This window comes from Aquarana catesbeiana, linkage group LG01 (assembly GCF_042186555.1).
Source record: "Aquarana catesbeiana isolate 2022-GZ linkage group LG01, ASM4218655v1, whole genome shotgun sequence".
In the NCBI taxonomy this organism is placed as follows: Eukaryota; Metazoa; Chordata; class Amphibia; order Anura; family Ranidae; genus Aquarana; species Aquarana catesbeiana.
The window spans coordinates 366,376,492-366,395,134 of NC_133324.1; the positions used below are offsets into that span (position 1 = coordinate 366,376,492).

At 44.0% G+C, this 18,643-nt stretch overlaps 1 protein-coding gene across 6 annotated transcripts in view; it reads right to left on the bottom strand.

The window, feature by feature from the left end:
- The window catches only part of HABP4 (hyaluronan binding protein 4), a 274,086-nt gene that overhangs the window by 77,727 nt on the left and 177,716 nt on the right, over nucleotides 1-18,643 (bottom strand). The gene's annotated exons all lie outside the window — the stretch shown is intronic.

Here is an 18,643-nt window from a genome sequence, read left to right on the forward strand (position 1 = left end):
GCCTTCCTCTGATCAATTGAAGGTATAGGATTGTGTATATGAAGGTTTCTTTCCTATTAGTTGAACAGGCCTTTTTAAAATGTTACCATGTAGTGCATTAGCCAGCTTTACCTAGCACAGACCCTCCCTCCTTACATACCATATCCCTCTTAAAGGGGCAAGTTCACCTTTACCGAAAACACTAAGGTGAACCTACACAGGTCCTCCTCCTCGTGCACTCCCCCGCGGTCCCGCTGATCTGGACCGCGGTAATCTCCGATATATCCACGCCAGGTGTCAGGGGCTTAGAAATCCTCTCAGCTGAATGTCCAAACGTCCCTCATCAGGGGCATGTTGGATCATCCCAATTGGTCAGTGCCATCACATGGGCAGCGCCAACCAATCATAGCCCATCCTGTCAGCTATGCAGAAGACACGTCATTTGAGTAAAAGCGGTTGGGCTGCTGACATCACACCCAAGATGGGAGCTCCCAGCAGCGCCCATGCTTTTGTATAGGTAACACACAAAGCTTTCTATAGGTAAAACCAGCATAAAAAAAACACATTGAATAAACCTATCAGAGGAGTGTTGTAAAAATTAACAGTCCAGCAACAGGGTTTCTGATCACTAGGTCATGCACCATTGTACCCAAATCAAAATTTGTAATATTTTTTGAAACAAATAGAGCTTTTTCTTTAAATGGCTTTTAGTAAGCACCCAGTAGACAGTACAAAGGCCTCCAAAATTACCTTTTTGGAAAGTAGACACCCCATGGTGATTTTTTTTTTAACAAAACACATGCTGGCATTGAAGGGGTTAGAATAGGGAGCTAGGCAATGATGCACTAGATACAGTACATAAAGGTCATGCATAATGGGCGTAGGTGAAGTGGTTAATGTACAGGTTACATTGGGAGGATGGAGATGAAGGGGTTTTATGTGCAGATCTGATGCAAAAAGGAGGTGAATGGGTGAATACAGAGATCTGAGAAAGATTGGAGATCAGTCGTGTAAGAGAAGGTGGTTCCGTAGCTTCTGCCATAAGGATGTGTATGGTGCTCAGGAACTAAAAGGAGTCATTTATTCATTCTAAGAGGAAGGGGCAGGCTCACAGATGTAAACACTACATTGATTACATCTGACCACTTGTGTTGCATTAACCACTTAAGGACCATTCCATTTTTTACAATACAGCACTGCGTCGCTGTACCCAAACAAAATTGATGTTTTTTGCCACACACAGCTTTCTATTGGTATCTGATCACTTTTGCAATTAAGATTTTATTTATTTATCATACATACACATCAGTTTAGGCCAATATGTATTCTACATATTTTTGGTAAAAAGAAAAATACACAATAAGCATATTGATTGGTTTGTGCAAAGTTAGTGTCTACAAAATAGGAATGTTTTATGGCATTTTCTCTTTACTAGTAATGGCAGTGATGAGCGATTTTTAGTGGGACTGACATTGCAGCGGACACTTGACACTTTTGGGACCAAAAAAAGCTACTAAAAATAGCCACTGATTACTGTATAAATGTCACTGGCAGGAAAGGGGTTAACACTAGAGGGCAATCAAGGGGTTAAGTGTTCCCTAGAGGTGTGTTCCTAACTGTGGGGGGAGTGGACCAACTGTAGGAACAGCAGATCTGTCTACTCCCGACAGAATGGGGACCTGTGTTTACATAGAACGGGGATCTGTCAGTCTCAGGAACGATTGCAGGTGGCCGGTGGACATTACGGTAGTGCGCATCGGCTCCAGCATTGCACCGCGGGCACACCCCCTAGAGGTCTTAAATCGGCCAACGTACAATGACGTTAATTCGGCCAGGAGAGCCAACCTGCCCACAGTACACTGGTCTTTAAGTGGTTAAAATTGATTTTATCTTAAATCAGACATTGTTTAGTACAATGTTTCTCAACTCCAGTCCTCAAGGTGCCTCATCAGGTCATGTTTTCTGGATTTCCAGCAGATGAAACGGCTGTGGTAATTACTAAGGAAGTCAAACTGATCAAATCACCTGTGCAGAATAAGCCTGAAAACATGACCTGTTGGGGAGCCTTGAGGACCGGAGTTGAGAAACACTGGTTTAGTAGATGGTCATAGAAACAGAAGTCAGATTACTGTGAGGTTTGGCTTGAGTGGCTACTTCTCAAACAAATGCTGTCATACACAATTGGGACATAGATACCAATGTTTCTATTCAGCTGACAGTTTGACCAACAAAGTCTGGGGAATGCCCAGGAAAAAGCCAAAGTCTACTTACCACCAGCTTGCAGACAACCAAACTGACCTAACAGTAAGTGTTAAAAAAGGGGTTTAGTCCGCACGCATTTGCAAAAGCATGCGTGAGCCACGTCACCCTTGTATCTGTGGTCCTAACATTAAAACTATGAGTGTCCCCCACAGTGGAGGCACATGCATTTTAATGGATAAAATGAGAGCAGGTGGACTAAAGGGGAGCCCACCCCTCAAATGTACAGGAGCACACCAAACACCCAGCAATGGCACAATGGCTGCAAAGGTGTTGGTGCGCTGCTGGACCAACACAAACACTCACGTGATAACAAAAGCTTGCCACCACTCATTTATAGCTGACTATCGCAATAAGCAGCATTTGGAGGCTAAAACAGGTACCAACAAAGTCTGGGGAATGCCCAGGAAAAAGCCAAAGTCTACTTACCACCAGCTTGCAGACAACCAAATTGACCTAACAGTAAGCGTTAAAAAAGGGTGCGGACTAAACCCCTTTAACGCTTACTGTTAGATAGGTCAATTTTGTTGTCTGCAAGCTGGTGGTAAGTAGACTGGCTTTTTCCTGGGCATTGCCCAGACTTTGTTGGTACCTGTTTTAGCCTCCCAATGCTGCTTACTGCGAAAGCCAGCTATAAAAAAAAAGAGTGGTGGCAAGCTTTTGTTATCACGTGAGCTGACAGTTTGAGCAGTATATTGTCTATAGCTACAGACAACAGGTAAAATATAACCTATGGCATGTATGATGGCAGAGTGCCTTCTTGAGGAAGAATTTGAGAGTGCATCTCTAATTGAATGACAGATGTCTGTTAGTCAGTATTGGTAAACAACCTAAGCTATATAAAAAAGGTTGCCAGGCATAAGCTGGACAAGACTTGCATCATGCCGTAAGACCAGAAGGAAGAATCTAACGAGCCAAGAAGGTGCCCGATCTACAGAAGCCGTTTTGTCAATGAAGATCATGAACACAGTAACTGAAGTTAAGGAACTTAAGCGTATGTTACAGACCATCGTTTCGGCTCATTTGCTAGGCATCTTGCTATAGATATCTGTCAGCCTTGTACTGCATTTCTAATATTGTAATAGTTTTGTATGTACAGGATTATTTGTTCAGTAAAAAGCACATTTAAAAAAAAAACTGTACAGGTCTGAACGTCCTTGCTTTTACCACAAAGTAAACTTGCTAGATAGATGCAAGCAAATCACCACTGCGATTGGCTTCTCCGACAGCGATCCCAAGGTAGAGAGCTGCTCTGATTAGCTCTGTACAGTGTCTGAACCTAACCTTTCACAGGCATCAAGTGTCCATGTACGCTGGGCTTAAACGCTGTTTCTACAGTTTTGCATTTTTTTTCTGCCTGTAGTAGCAGCTCAATGTTATCCTATATTTCCATGCACATTAGGGCGTTTATCAGCATATTTCAAGAACAGTTTGGTAGCAGAAAATTAAAAATAAAATGTAAGCCACTTTTTCAGCCAGAGATTTTGGCATTTTTCCTGCTCTTAGTGTACATGGACCCTAAATGTGCATAATGACTGGCCGACAGCGCTTTAACCAGCACCATTTATAAACAGCGCCAGGTAAATATCCATTCAGCAGACAGTCTTTTTTGCAGTGGAGGAGAGGGACAGTAATTACTTTCTCAAAATGTTCTTCTTTCTTGCAGTACTTGATACAATGGTGCAAGAAGCAATTGCTAATGGAAAAAATTACATTTGACCTGTTTTTGATGGGAATATGGGTAGAATTATTTCTCATGGGGTATCATGTTAACACCTGACAATGAACATATTTAACCCATTACTGATAATATGCATATAATTATTTTGCTACATGGATATCATGGGTGGAACATTGTAGTTATACATAGGAATATATTAAACCCATTTCTGATAAGAATTAGCATATAATTATTTTTATACATGGGGGATGGGTGGAATATTGTAGTTAAACATACATTGGAACATATTTAATGTCTTTTTAAGAATGTGCATATACAGTATCTCGCAAAATTGAGAACCCTCACATTTTTTGTAAATATATATTATATCTTTTCATGTGACAACACTGAAGAAATGACACTTTGCTACAATATAAAGTAGTGCGTGTACAGCTTGTATAAGTAAAATTTGCTGTCCCCCTTAAAATAACACAGCCATTAATGTCTAAACCGCTGGCAACAAAAGTGAGTACACCCCTAAGCGAAAACGTCCAAATTGAGTCCAATTAGCCATTTTCCCTCCCCGGTGTCATATGACTTGTTAGTGTTACAAGGTCTCAGGTGTGAATGGGGAGCAGGTGTGTTAAATTTGGTGTTATCGCTCTCATACTGGCACCTCATGACAAAGCACTGAGGATATAAAAAAAGAATTGTTACTCCACATAAAGATGGCCTAGGTCTTTAAGAACATTGCCAAGACCCTGAAACTAAGCTGCAGCGCGGTGGCCAAGACCATGCAGCGGTTTAACAGCACAGGTTCCACTCAGAACAGGCCTCGCCATGGTTGACCAAAGTAGTTTAGTGCATGTGCTCCATGTCATATCCAGAGGTTGCCTTTGGGGAAATATATACGTATACGTGCTGCGAGCATTGCTGCAGAGGTTGAAGGGGTGGGGGTCAGCCTGTCAGTGCTTAGACCATACGCCGCACACTGCATCAAATTGGTCTGGCTGTAATCCCAGAAGGAAGCCTCTTCTAAAAAATGCACAAGAAAGCCCACAGTTTGCTGAAGACAAGCAGACTAAGGACATGGATTACTGGAACCATGTCCTGTGGTCTGATGAGACCAAGATAAAATTTATTTAGTTCAGATCGTGTCAAGCCTGTGTGGTGGCAACCAGGTGAGGAGTACAAAGACAAGTGTCTTGCCTACAGTCAAGCATGGTGGTGGGAGTGTCAGGGCCTGGGGCTGCCGGCACTGGGGAGCTACAGTTCATTGAGGGCACCATGAATGCCAACATGTACTGTGACATACTGAAGCAGAGCATGATCCCCTCCTTTCGGAGACTGGGCCGCAGGGCAGTATTCCAACATAACGACCCCAGACACCTCCAAGACGACCACTGCCTTGCTAAAGAAGCTGAGGGTAAAGGTGATTGACTGGCCAAGTTATGATGGCAAACGTGATCAACCTCTCCAGCTCAGTGGTTATATCTCTGGCTGCTATCTCATACCTTATGGTATCCAAGAGACCATGAGGGTCTCATTGTTTCACGCAACCTCTGCTGCCAGAGTACGGAATTCAATGGCGTAGTCGGCAACAGCTCTCGTACTCTGTTCGATGGACATGAGGCACTTGACAGCAGAAGCGGAGCGTGCGGGAACATCAAATACCCTTTTAAACAAAGCCACAAACTCTGAAGTTCAAGACAACAGGTTTTTTGCATCTCCCATAGAGGGTTTGCCCAGGACTAAGGCTCTCAGGAAGCAAAGATATCACGAAACCTACTTTGCTCCTGCCTGTGGGAAACACCTGGAGCAGCATCTCAACCTGGTTGAGAAACCCTCTGAGCCCAGCCCTGACACTACGTATGTTTAACTAAAATATTCCACCCATAATCCCCATGTAGAAAAATTATATGCATATCAGCAATGAGTTAAATAATTTTCATTACCAGGTGTTAACATGATATTTCTCCCATAAACCCCATGATAAAATTCTACTCATAATCCCAAACAGGTCAAATTTTTACTTCTGTATAATTTACAATGATAGAGTGTATAACATACATACATAATACACATACACACACCACCCCATATTGACAGAAAAACTCAGAATTGACATTTATGCAGATTTATTAAAAAAGAAAAACTGAAATATCACATGGTCTTAAGTATTCTGACCCTTTGCTCAGTATTTATTAGAAGCACCCTTTTGATCCAATACAGCCATGAGTCTTTTTTGGGAAAGAAGCAACAAGTCTTTCACACCTGGATTTGGGGATACTCTGCCATTCCTCCTTGCAGATCCTCTCCAGTTCTGTCAGGTTGGATGGTAAACGTTGGTGGACAGCCATTTTTAGGTGTCTCCAGAGATGCTCAATTGGGTTTAAGTCAGGGCTCTGGCTGGGCCATTCAAGAACAGTCACGGAGTTGTTGTGAAGCCACTCCTTCGTTATTTTAGCTGTGTGCTTAGAGTCATTGTCTTGTTGGAAGGTAAACCTTCGGCCCAGTCTGAGGTCCTGAGCACTCTGGAGAAGGTTTTAGTCCAGGATATCCCTGTACTTGGCCGCATTCATCTTTCCCTCGATTGCAACCAGTCATCCTGTCCCTGCAGCTGAAAAACACCCCCACAGCATGATGCTTCCACCACCATGCTTCACTGTTGGGACTGTATTGGACAGGTGATGGAGCAGTGCCTGGTTTTCTCCACGCATACTGCTTAGAATTAAGGCCAAAAAGTTCTATCTTGGTCTCAGACCAGAGAATCTTATTTCTCACTATCTTGGAGTCCTTCAGGTGTTTTGTAGCAAACTCCATGCAGGCTCTCATGTGTCTTGCACTGAGGAGAGGCTTCCGTCAGGCCACTCTGCCATAAAGCCCCAACTGGTGGAGGGCTGCAGTGATGGTTGACTTTCTACAACTTTCTCCCATCTCCCGACTGCATCTCTGGAGCTCAGCCACAGTAATCTTTGGGTTCTTCTTTACCTCTCAAACGATTCTCAATCGCTCTGACATGCACTGTAAGCTGTAAGGTCTTATATAGCCAGGTGTGTGGCTTTCCTAATCAAGTCCAATCAGTATAATCAAACACAGCTGGACTCGAAGGTGTAGAACCATCTCAAGGATGATCAGAAGGAATGGACAGCACCTAAGTTAAATATATGGGTGTCACAGCAAAGGGTCTGAATACTTAGGACCATGCGATTTGTTTATTTGTTTTTGTTTTTAAGAAATCTGCAAAAATGTCAACAATTCTGTGTTTTTCTGTCAATATGGGGCGCTGTGTGTACATTGAGGAAAAAAAATGAACTTAAATGAATTTAGCAAATGGCTGCAATATAACAGAGTGAAACATTTAAGGGAGCATACATACATACATATCAGCAAGTGAACAGTTAAACATAAGCAACTGTTTCTTGCAACATTGTATAAAGCACTGCAGGAAAGAACATTTTGAGAAACAACAGTCATTACCATATGTGAATAAATTACACTGACATCTAGTGATAGTTCTCAGTATTGCAGCCAATAATCCAATCATCCCAATATGCAGTTTAGTACGTCCCTAAAAAAACTGGAAGCATTTGAAAATGGGAGAGCCAATACAAAAACATTAAACCTCTTTGTATTAAAAACCTTGTCACCCATTTCTTTACACGGAGGCATTATTTTAATCCTCTTACCTGATTGTACGGTCCATCTGGAAAGTATTCACAGCTCTTCACTTTTTCTACATTTTGTTATAGCCTTATTCCAAACTGGATTCAATGAATTATTTTCCTCAAAATTCTACAAACAAGACCCCAAAATTACAAAGAAAGAAATGAAAGTTTGAAATCTTATCACATGTACAGAAGTATTCACAGCCTTTGGTCAATACTTTGTTGAAGCACCTTTGGCACCAATTACAGCCTCAAGTATTTTTGCGTATGCCGCTACATGCTTGGCCCACCTATTTTTGGGAGGTCTTTTCCATTCTTTGCAGGACCTCAAGTTCCATCAGGTTGGATGGGGAGCTTTGGTGCACAGCCATTTTCAGATCTCTTCAAAGATGTTCAATCAGGGTCAAGTCTAGGCTCAGGCTGGGCCAAAGTAATTTACAGAGCTGTCTTGTAGCCAACTCCTTTGTTATCTTGGCTGTGTGCTTAGGGTCGTTGTCCTGTTGGAAGATGAACCTTCACCCCAGTCTGAGGTTCAGAGCGCTCTGGAGCAGGTCAAGGATGTCTCTGTACATTGCTGCATTAATCTTTCCCTCGATCCTGACTAGTCTCCCAGTTCCTGCTGCTGAAAAAAAAAAAAAAAAAACCTCCACAGCATGCTGCTGCCACCACCATGCCTCACTGTAGGGATGGTATTGGCCAACTGATGAGCAGTGCCTGGTTTCCTCCAGACATGACACTTGCCATTCAGGCCAAAGAATTCAAACTCCAGGTGGGCTATCATGTGCCTTCTACAGAGGAGCGGCTTCCGTCTGGCCACTCAACTATATAGGCCTGATTGGTGGAGAGCTGCAGAGATTGTTCTTCTGGAAGGTTCTCCTTACTCCAGAGAAGTGCTGGAGCTCTGTCAGAGTGACCATCTGGTTTTTGGTTACCCCTCTAAGGCCCCTCTCCCCCGATCGCTCGGGTGGGTTTGGCTGGGCGGCCCGCTCTAGGAAGAGCCCTGGTGGTTCCAAAATTTATCCATTTACAAATGGAGGCCACTGTGCTTACTGGGACCTTCAGTGCTGCAGAAACTTCAGTACCCTTCCCCAGATCTGTGGCCCAAAACAATCCTGTCTAAGGTCTACAGACAAACCTTGGACTTCATGGCTTAGTTTGTGCTCCGACATGCACGGTTAACTGTGGGACCTTATAGAGAAAAACCTTGGTTAGACGTAACAGCATTTCTACAAGTCTTTCAGGACAGCACCTGGAGAGAGTGCAGCTCCACCCACTTTTCCCAGGAAACACTGCAGTCAGTTTTCTTTAGAGACCGGATGCTTCCACCATGGCCTCAGTTGTTCATAGAGTACCTCCAGCCATGCTGAAACTAGATAAGCAGAACAAAGCAATAACACCACATTTTATAATACAATTAGGGCGGGTCATCGGCACTGTCCTGAAAGACTCGTAGAAATACCATTAGCGGTAAGTCTAACTAAGGTTTTCTCCCTTAGTCTTTCAGGACAGCACCTGGAGATAAGAGTACTTACTCTAGGGTGGGACCACCGCCTGCAGGACTTTCCTGCCAAAGGATTGTTCTGATGCTGATAGCAAGTCCAACCTGTAGTGGCGGGTGAAGGTAGAGAAACTTGTCCACGTGGCCACTTTACAGATCCGAGCCCCTGCTCTTTCCTCCCAGGATGTTGCTACTGCACGTGTTGAATGGGCCACTAGCCCTGTGCGAGGATCTGCCCCTGAAGCTATAAGCTTCAATGATGGCCATTCGCAGCCATCTACCTATAGTATTTTTAGAAGCACTTACACATACCCCCTTTACATGGTCCTGAGAACAGAATAAATAAATAGAGAATTTGATTTTCTGAATTCTCTTGCGATTTCTAGATAGTGTAATAAACACCTCCTCACGTCCAGGCTATGGAAAGACTTCTCCCTAGAGCTGGATGGTGTAGGACAAAACGGTAGGGAGAATAATTTCTTGTGCCCTATGAAATGCTGTTTGAACTTTTGGCAGAAAACCCGGGTCAGCCTTTAGCACTACCCGGTCTGGAAATATATAACAGAAAGGTTCTACTATAGAAGGGGCTTGCCCTTCTAGCTGATGTAACTGCCACTAGAAGAACTAATTTGAGTGACCATAATTTGATTGTCGCTTCCTCTGGAGGTTCAAAAGGTCTTTTGATCAAACTTTGTAAAACCAAATGATAGGTCCCATTTTGGAAAAAACTTAAGGTATTGGCCTAGCTCTGGCCAAAAAAAAAAAAATCTAAGAAGCGGCTCCAGAGATAGAGGTCTCTCAAGGAAAACCAATAAAGCAGCCACTTGGACCCTCAGGGTACTGGCCGCCAACCCCATCTCCATTGCCTCATGGAGGAATTCTAGAACAGAGCATTTCCTGTGGTGAAAAAAAAAAAACTTTATAGTTGTGCACCAGGAATTAAAACGCTTCCATGTCTTAAAATAAATTGCTCTAGTAACCTTTTCGGCTACTTAAAAGGGTTGAGAACAGTTTGAGAAGCCTTTACTTTTTAGGATCTGCTCCTCAGTAACCACCTCGTCAGTTTGAGGTGTTCGATATTCGGATGTTGAAGGGGTCCCTGGGTTAGGAAACCTCTCCGTAGTGGAAGACTCCAGTGAGGTTTCACCTTCATCCTCTGCACAGTTGCAAACCAAGCCCTTTTGGGCCAAAAGGGAGCCACTAAAATCACTCATGGCTTCCTTTTGTAGCTTCTTTAATACAAAAGGGATCATTTGAAAGAGGGGAAAGGTGTAGCACAAGTGGAAGTTCCACGGTTGTGCCAGCACATCCAATCCTTTCGCTTGATCTTGCCTGTTTAGTGAAAAAAAGGCCTTCATCTTTGTATTGTTCTGGGATGCGAACAGATCTATTTGAGGAGTTCCCCATCTATCAACTTTTGGAATACCTCTGCGTTCAGGCTCCACTTTGACTCTAGTATTCTTTCTCTGCTCAAAGTCTGCTACTAGATTCAGATCTCCCTTAGGTGCACCGCTGTTAGGGAGCTCAAGTTACTTTTTGCCCAGGACAGAATCTGAAGGGCTGAGGATAGCAATACCTTGCTTCTCATGCCTCCTTGTCTTGTTACATGGGCCACTGCTGCGGCGTTGTCCGACAAAACTTGGACATTGTGACCCTGGACCAGTTTCTCAAAGGCCCATAGTCCGAGAAGAATAGCCCTTAGTTCGCTCCAATTGGAGGATCTCCTGGCTTCCTTTGTCCAATTCCCTTGATCCATCTGTCTTTCCAAGTGGGCGCCCCAAGAACTTGCATCCGTTGTTAGCCTCCTCTACGGGAAAACTCCAGAGCAGGCCCCTGTCCAGGTTTGAGCGACTCCTCCACCAGAGCTTCCTCTGAACTTGAGGGGGGATCCTGATGAATTTCTCCAGGGACTCTCCATAGGACCAATTTCTTAGAATCGCCTGCTGGAGATCCCTTGCATGGAGACGTGCCTATTGTACTGCTGGTATTGATGCAGTAAGGAGTCCTAAGACTGACATAGCTGCCCTGATAGTAATGGACAGGTTTGTCTGGGTCTTTTTTACGGCGTTCTGAACCTTCGCCATCTTTTCCTCCAGGAGAAAGATGCTCTCTTCTATGGAATCAATGGTATAGCCCAGGAATTTTATATGAGATGGAATCATGTTTGATTTCTCCTTGTTTATTATCCAGCCGAGACCCTCCAAGTGTCTCATTGTTCTTTCCAGATCCTTCTCTAATAGATCCCTTGTTTTGGGAAATATTAGAAGGTCGTCCAAATATGGGACAATCGATATTCCCTCTACTCTGAGGGGGGCAAAGGCCTCTGCTATGATCTTTGTAAATATCCTTGGAGAGGACAGAACGAAAAGAAGAGCTCTGAACTGAAGATGTAGCATTGAATCTCCCATCTTGACCGCAAATCTTAGGTGTTTTTGCGATGCTGGTGCTATAGACACATGGAGATATGCATCTCAGATCTATGGATGCCATAAAACAGCTTGGGGACAGGAGACCCTTTACTGAAAAGGCTGTCCACTCTGAATTTCTTGTACCTGATTGATCTGTTTAGTATCTTCAGGTTCAAAATTAATCTGAATTTGCCCAAAGGCTTCTTTACAGGAAATATGTGCAAATACCACCCCTGTCCTTTGGGGGGGGGGGACCTTTATGATCCCCCTCCTGTTGAATCAATTCCTGTAGGATTGATGTCATTGCCACAGATTTCTCTAGGTCTCGGGGAGCCTGGGTTATGTAAAACGAACAGGTGGGGGTTGAGAGAATTCCAGTCTGTAACCCTCCATTATTGTTTTGAGGATAAACGGACTGGCTCCTATAGTCTTCCATTGTGGAAACCTTGCTCCCACAGTCGGAGGACAGTCACTGGCTTCCTGTCTTTGCCTGGGGTTTTGCAAAAAGCACAAAAATTCTTACTGCCCTGTGGGATCACTTTTCTTTACCGGGAAGCCCTTTTTCTTGTCAGCTGTTCTATCTAGTATGGCTTCAAGAGCCGGGCCAAATCTCCTTCAAAAAGGTAGACCGCATGGTTTGGTTTGAGACTGTATCCCCGGTCCATGTCTTAACCCATAAAGCTCTACGAGTTGTTTATCAAAGCTGATGATCTGGCTGACATTTTTATTGATTCAGCCAAAGCATCTGCTATGTACCCTACTGCTTTCAGTAGTACCGGCAGTGTATCCAACAGGTCTTTACAGGGAGTTCCTGCCTCGATATGTGCTTGCAACTGTTCTAGCCAGTGCTCCAAGTTCCTGGCTACCACTGTTGAAGCCATAGCTGGTTTCAAGTTTGCTAGGGTTGAATCCCATGCTTCTCTTAATAGGGAGTCTGCCCTCTTGTCCTTGGTATCCTTTAGGATACCCATATCCTCAAAACGCAAGGTCAGTGTTCCTTGATACCTGAGAAAAATCTGCGTCAAGTTTTGTTTTTTGTTCCAGACTTGAGAGCTATCCTCTTCAAAGGGAAACCTCCATTTGAGGGATATGGGAAAGGGGCCCTCTCTGGGTCCTTCCTTTCTATTTTAATAGTTTCCGATAGGAACTTATGCACTGGAAATACCCGGTGTTTAACCTCACCTATGCCTTGAAACATTTTATCATGTAGTGACAACTGGGCTTTATCCTCTGATGTTTAGAGTAGTGTGGATAGTCTTCAAAAAGGTCATCCACCTCTGGGGGGCGCATGCGCGCCGCAGAGGAAGATTGACGCCGGTCTCTGTAGCTCCGTTCCACCCAGGACTCTATAGGCTTCCTGAGGGCTATAAACAGCTCAACGCACACTAATTTTTGCACCCCTCAAACCAGATATACTTGGTGCATGCCGTCGAGGAGAAAGAAATCCCGAGGCTCCTCTCAAAACACCTTAACCCACTATCTCCTCCGCACGCAGGAACGTTACAGCATGTCTCAAGATGGCGCGGCGGGGAGAGGGATTCTCCTGCTCCAGCTCCTCCGTCACGGTCGAATCCTTCTCCGACCAAGAGCAGCACGAGTGAGTACCACACCACCCTCTAAGGCCAACTTGGATGTCGGTCTGGAGGCCATGTACACCAGACTTGCGACCAAGTTCCAAACGGAAATACATAAAACATCCCATACCCGGTCACAGGAAATAGCGGCCTTAGGCTCACGTAGTGAGCTCCTTGAAACGAAACATGACGAGCTTGCCTTGGCTTATAATGACCTCAGTCGTGAACATGAATCTCTAGCCTTAGCCCTAACTGCGATTCAAGCCCAAGTCGAGGATCTCGACAATAGAAACAGGCGCAATAATTTACGACTAAGAGGTATCCCAGAGTCAGACACACTTAATCCCGGCTGGGATTAGTTTATTCAAATCACTTCTTCCAGATTATGACTCCGCAGCTTTCAAATGTGACCGTATTCATAGGGCACTCCGTCCAAAACCACCTGACAACAAGCCCCCCAGGGATGTGGTCCTCTGCATGAAAGACTCTCACTAAAGAGGAAATTCTGAGAGCTGCCCGGAATAACCAACAGATCACCCTGGATAACCATCCCATCCAGATCTACCCGGGTATCTCCCCAGCCACCTTGGACAGGCGTAGAGGCTTGAAGGAAGTCACCACCGCGCTCCAATCTGCACATATTCGCTACAGATGGGGATTTCCGTTCAAATTGCTGGTCCGTCATAATGGCACCACCTTTTCAGCTTCTTCCCTACAAGAGGGTCAAGAAATCCTGGTGAAACTTGGCCTCCTAGATGCTGCTGCGATACGTCGCCCTCCATCGACACCCCGTCTGGCCCCCATTTGGCAAACCCCGCCACCCAGGAGAGATAGGAGGATCCGCTACGACATTGGAGAGGGCTTCGCAGAACAACCACGCTGAAAGTTTATGCAGACTATCACGCAATTGTTCCTTGAGACGCTCTGCACCGAATTCTCACCCTACTATGGGCGACCGTCCCTCGGAGCCGTGATATGTCCTCCCCACCCAGCAAAAGTTTTTTCTGACACTTCGGGCGCTGCACCTCTATTATTTGAGGGTTTTTTTTTTTTTTTTTTTCCCCTATTCTGTTAGCCCTACAGGTTTCACGTTCTGCAATCCCACTAGTTGCAGTTCGGCTGGGTACGAGACCTAGTTGTCTCGCTTGCGAATTCTCTTTTTCTTATCAGGTAAAGTTCTGTTCTATTTTTTACTCTACCTGATCCAGTTTGGACGTTTGACTTCATGTCCTTTTCCAGTACTCTACGATTTTTTTCTTTTTTGTTATACACGTTTATAATGTTTTTTTTTGGTCAGTCAGTTCACAGCCTGGAATATTGGTTCTTCCTATATCCTACATGTGAGATTTGTATGTCTATGCTTCATGATCACTTTTATAGGATAAGTATATACTGTATTTACCACTTGATGCTTAGGATAATGGCAGTATCCCTGCTTGGTCCAGTATGCTCAGGATTATGAATTCAGGTTACTTTCTATACATGGTCAGTTTTGTACCTTTTCTGTTATGATAGCGCAATTATGACATATCATGGTAATTACCTGTATTTCCCATAATGTGAAGGGATTCAATTCCCCCCGTAAAGAGGCGCAAAGCTTTTGAGCTATATGGTCACATGGGCGCCAAGATTCTTCTGCTGCAGGAGACCCACTTCTCCCACTCCTCACATCCAAAATTCTTTCATAGGAATTTCCCTCAATCGTTTTACTCCATTCAACCAAAAGCAGGGGTGCCGCCATACTCTTACATGCCTCCCTCCCTATGGAGGTAAAGCAAAGCTATAAAGACAAGGACAGCAGGTTCGTCATTATCAAAAGGGATAATTCACAATAGAGAAACAACAATAGCCAGTGTATACGCCCCTAATGACGCACCTGCATCCTTCTTTAAAGCTTTGATAGATTGGTCTCCTTGCACTCCCCCCATATGATAATAGGGGGTGATTTCAACTTAGTGGTTAACCCTACACTTGATAGATCCTCCTCCACAATCGCTTCCAAAGCCTTCCCCAGGTCTCTAACCCAAGGCCTATTTGACCACCAACTGGTGGATACCTGGAGAACGCACAACATGGGACTTGGGAATTCACCTTTTACTCGCACCCCCATAACAGTTATGCCAGGTTGGACTAGATTTACACCACCCCCATCATATTAGCTAATTCCACTGGCGCCACGATCCACCCGTGTATGGTCTGATCACCATGTAACCTCCTTTACAACGAATTTTATCGGACTCGCTCCCACTCCACATACTTGGAGACTGAACGAGGCTTTGCTCTCGGATTTAGTGACAGAATCTGAGACAGCGAAGTCATTTGAGGAGTACTTCTCGTTTAATGCTCTCCCGGACACCCGCCTTCTATTGTATGGACCGCCCATAAGGCAGTTGTAAGGGGTAAACTAATCAGTATCGCCTCATCCCATAACAAAATGCATAGACAAAAGATTTTGGACCTTACAACAGAACTAGATCGCTTATATAAAAACACCAACACATTGGGCTTGGAGTCAACCAGAAGACTGATAGATCAAAAGCGCCTAGAATTAGACTCACTCCTATCTTCCAAGACCGAAAAAGCCCTTAGATGGTCCAAAGCCAAATTTTTACTGCATAATATTGCTTCAACCCTCTTTGCCAGAAAGCTCAATCAGACCTCCCACCCCACACATGTATATAAACTGGCCTCAGGGACAGGTCTATCCACCTCCAACCCCAAAGAGGTGCTTCGAATTTTCGAACACTTCTACTCTTCCCTTTTAGCACAAGTCCAAACGCCACCCACTTTGGCTGAAGGCACTTGGCTCCAAGACATTCATATACCCTCCCTTTCTCCTACACAAATAGAGAAACTCAATGCTCCCATCACGTCCTCGGAGGTTCTTAACATGATCAAATCCTTGAAGATAGGCCCAGGCCCTGATGGCTTTTCGGCCATATACTACAAGAAATTCTACCTAGAAAGGAGATGTGAAGTTGGGACCATGTTTTCAGGGTTTTTTTCAATTTGGAGATCATAGGAGGGTAGTTAGTTTCAAAAAGTTTGCAGAAGTTTCCTGTCAGGTCAATGCCCAAATGTGGGTTTCAGTCCATACAAAGTGGAAGGCACTTTTAAGTTGTTGGAGCTCCCCGGAGAGAACACCACCTGGAGAGCAACTGATTTTGAAACATTAATCTTGAGGCCAGAGACTCCCGCAAAGATTGATAGGGTCTGTAGGAGATTGGGTAGGGAAATGTGGGGATTAGTTAACAAGAGGACGTCGTCAGCATACATACAAAATTTGTAGGTTGAGGAACCTTTGGTGTAGCCTGATATATCCTGGTTGAGTATTGCAATAGCCAGGGGTTCTAGGGCAAAAATTAGGGGAGAGAGTGGGCACCCCTGCCTAGTGCCACGCCCTATGGAAAAGAAATCAGAACAGCCCGGGATCTTAATACGAGTTTTGGGGTTTACATAAAGGGCCCGGAATGCATGTAGAAATTCATCACAAAATCCCATGCGTTGCAGAAGGATGGATAGATAACTCCAGGAGATGCTATCAAACGCCTTATGTATGTCTAGGATGAGCATAAAGTTTTCTGGAAGACAAATTAGCATCTTGTATTATGTTAGTGGCTAACCGAATGTTGTCAGTTATGAATCTGTGGGGTATAAATCCTGATTGGAAGGGAGAAATAAGGGAGGAGATAATAGATGCCAATCTGTCCGCCAGAATTCAACAAAAAATTTTTAAATCATTATTCATGACCGAAATTGGTCTATAGTTTTGAGGGAGTAAGTGATTTTTATTAGGTTTAGGGATCAGGGACTTATTTGCCAGCAGCATTTCATCCGTAAAATTACCCCCTTGTAGGACCCAATTAAATAATTGCACTAAACTAGGGGAAAGAAGCGCTTGTGTATAAAAATGGCGGCAGTGGAGTCAGGACTCCACTGCCGCCATTTTTATACACAAGCGCTTTTTATACTTCTGAAATGTAAGTGTTTCTCTTTAAATAAATTTATGTTTTTTACAGAATTACACTATATGGCCCCTTCTTCATTTTATGTGGGTTATGTCCGAGGACGCTTAAACTTCTACATGAAGATACCCCTGCGAAAGAACCTTTAGGATTCCACCTTCAGTTCGCCTTTGGGGCTCCCCCTCTATTTCCAGTGGGCAATTTAAGCCTGTTTGACTCATACAGCATATGCTTTGTGGGTCCCAACTTTCTGGTAAGCCTCCATTCACTCGGGTGGTGGTATTTGCACAATCTCATGTTCACACACATCGGATCCCCTTGAAGACTTCCAAGACTGTATAATTGTTTTTATGTTTCTACCAGTGCTGCTAAGCTTGTTTGACCCATAGGGTATACACTCATTTTGGGTCCAATATCTCTGGTACGCCTTCATCTGTTTTTGGGACAGTATTGTCACTAACATGGTTGTTTATTCACGTGGTGATCATAACGATTCACATAAGGATGGACTTTGATTTATTCAAAATGGACATTAGTATTCAATGATATTTGTTGATATTCTATATTTATCATTTTTTATCTTTTCACTTTCTGTATCATCTTTAGCGCTACACTTGTCTATTTATATGGTTTATAGCAAAATTTCTATTTGCGTTGTTAGCTGCTTGCATTTTTGAGTAAGCGCATGGTTTTTTGGTTTTTTAGTACACGTTTTTTCTGACAGAAACTCAGACAGGATCTGCATAACACCTAAAATACCGATATGCCCCATACTTTCCCCACCTGGAGAAAGCGTAGCATACTCCTGGTTCCCCACAACGCTTCCACCATGGTGGAGGAAACACTACAACTGAGGCCATGGTGGAAGTGTCCGGTCTTTAAAGAAAACTGACTGCAGTGTTTCCTGGGAAAAGTGGGTGGAGCTACGCTCTCTCCAGGTGCTGTCCTGAAAGACAAAGGGAGAAAGGTGTATGCCTTTCCAAATCTTGTCTAATCAACTGAACTTACCACAGGTTGACGCCAATCAAATTGTAGAAACATCAAGGATGATCAGTGGAAACAGGATGCACCCGAGCTCAAATTTTGTGTCATGGCAAAGGCTGCAAATACTTATGTACGTGTGATATTTGTTTGTTTTTTCTTAAACTTGCAAAGATTTCAAAACAAAACTTCTTTCACGTTGTCTTTATGGAATATTGAGGAAAATGAATTTAATCCATTTTGGAATAAGGCTTTAACAAAAACGTGGAAACCTTGAATTGCGGTGAATACTTTCCAGATACACTGTAAATGGGCTACAACAGTGTTTTTCACCCCTTAATAATTTGAATCTCAAGACAGCTGAGTCTAAAGGCTTGTTTGCATGTGAGTTTGCGGGGTGGATGGTAAAACCACACTGTAAAGCTGTTTATCACCCAACATCCACCCCCACCCCCCACCCCCCAGTAGCTGCAGTAGTCGTACATATACTGCATCTGCAATTATAACATTCAGGGGGGCACTACTGCCCGTAGAACGTGACCCATTCAGGTGAATGGTGCCATGCTGCAACTGCCTCATCTGCATGCATTACACACGGTTGTAGCATGGTGGTGCTGCGTTTAGGGGGTTAAAACAGGCAGTGAGGCAATA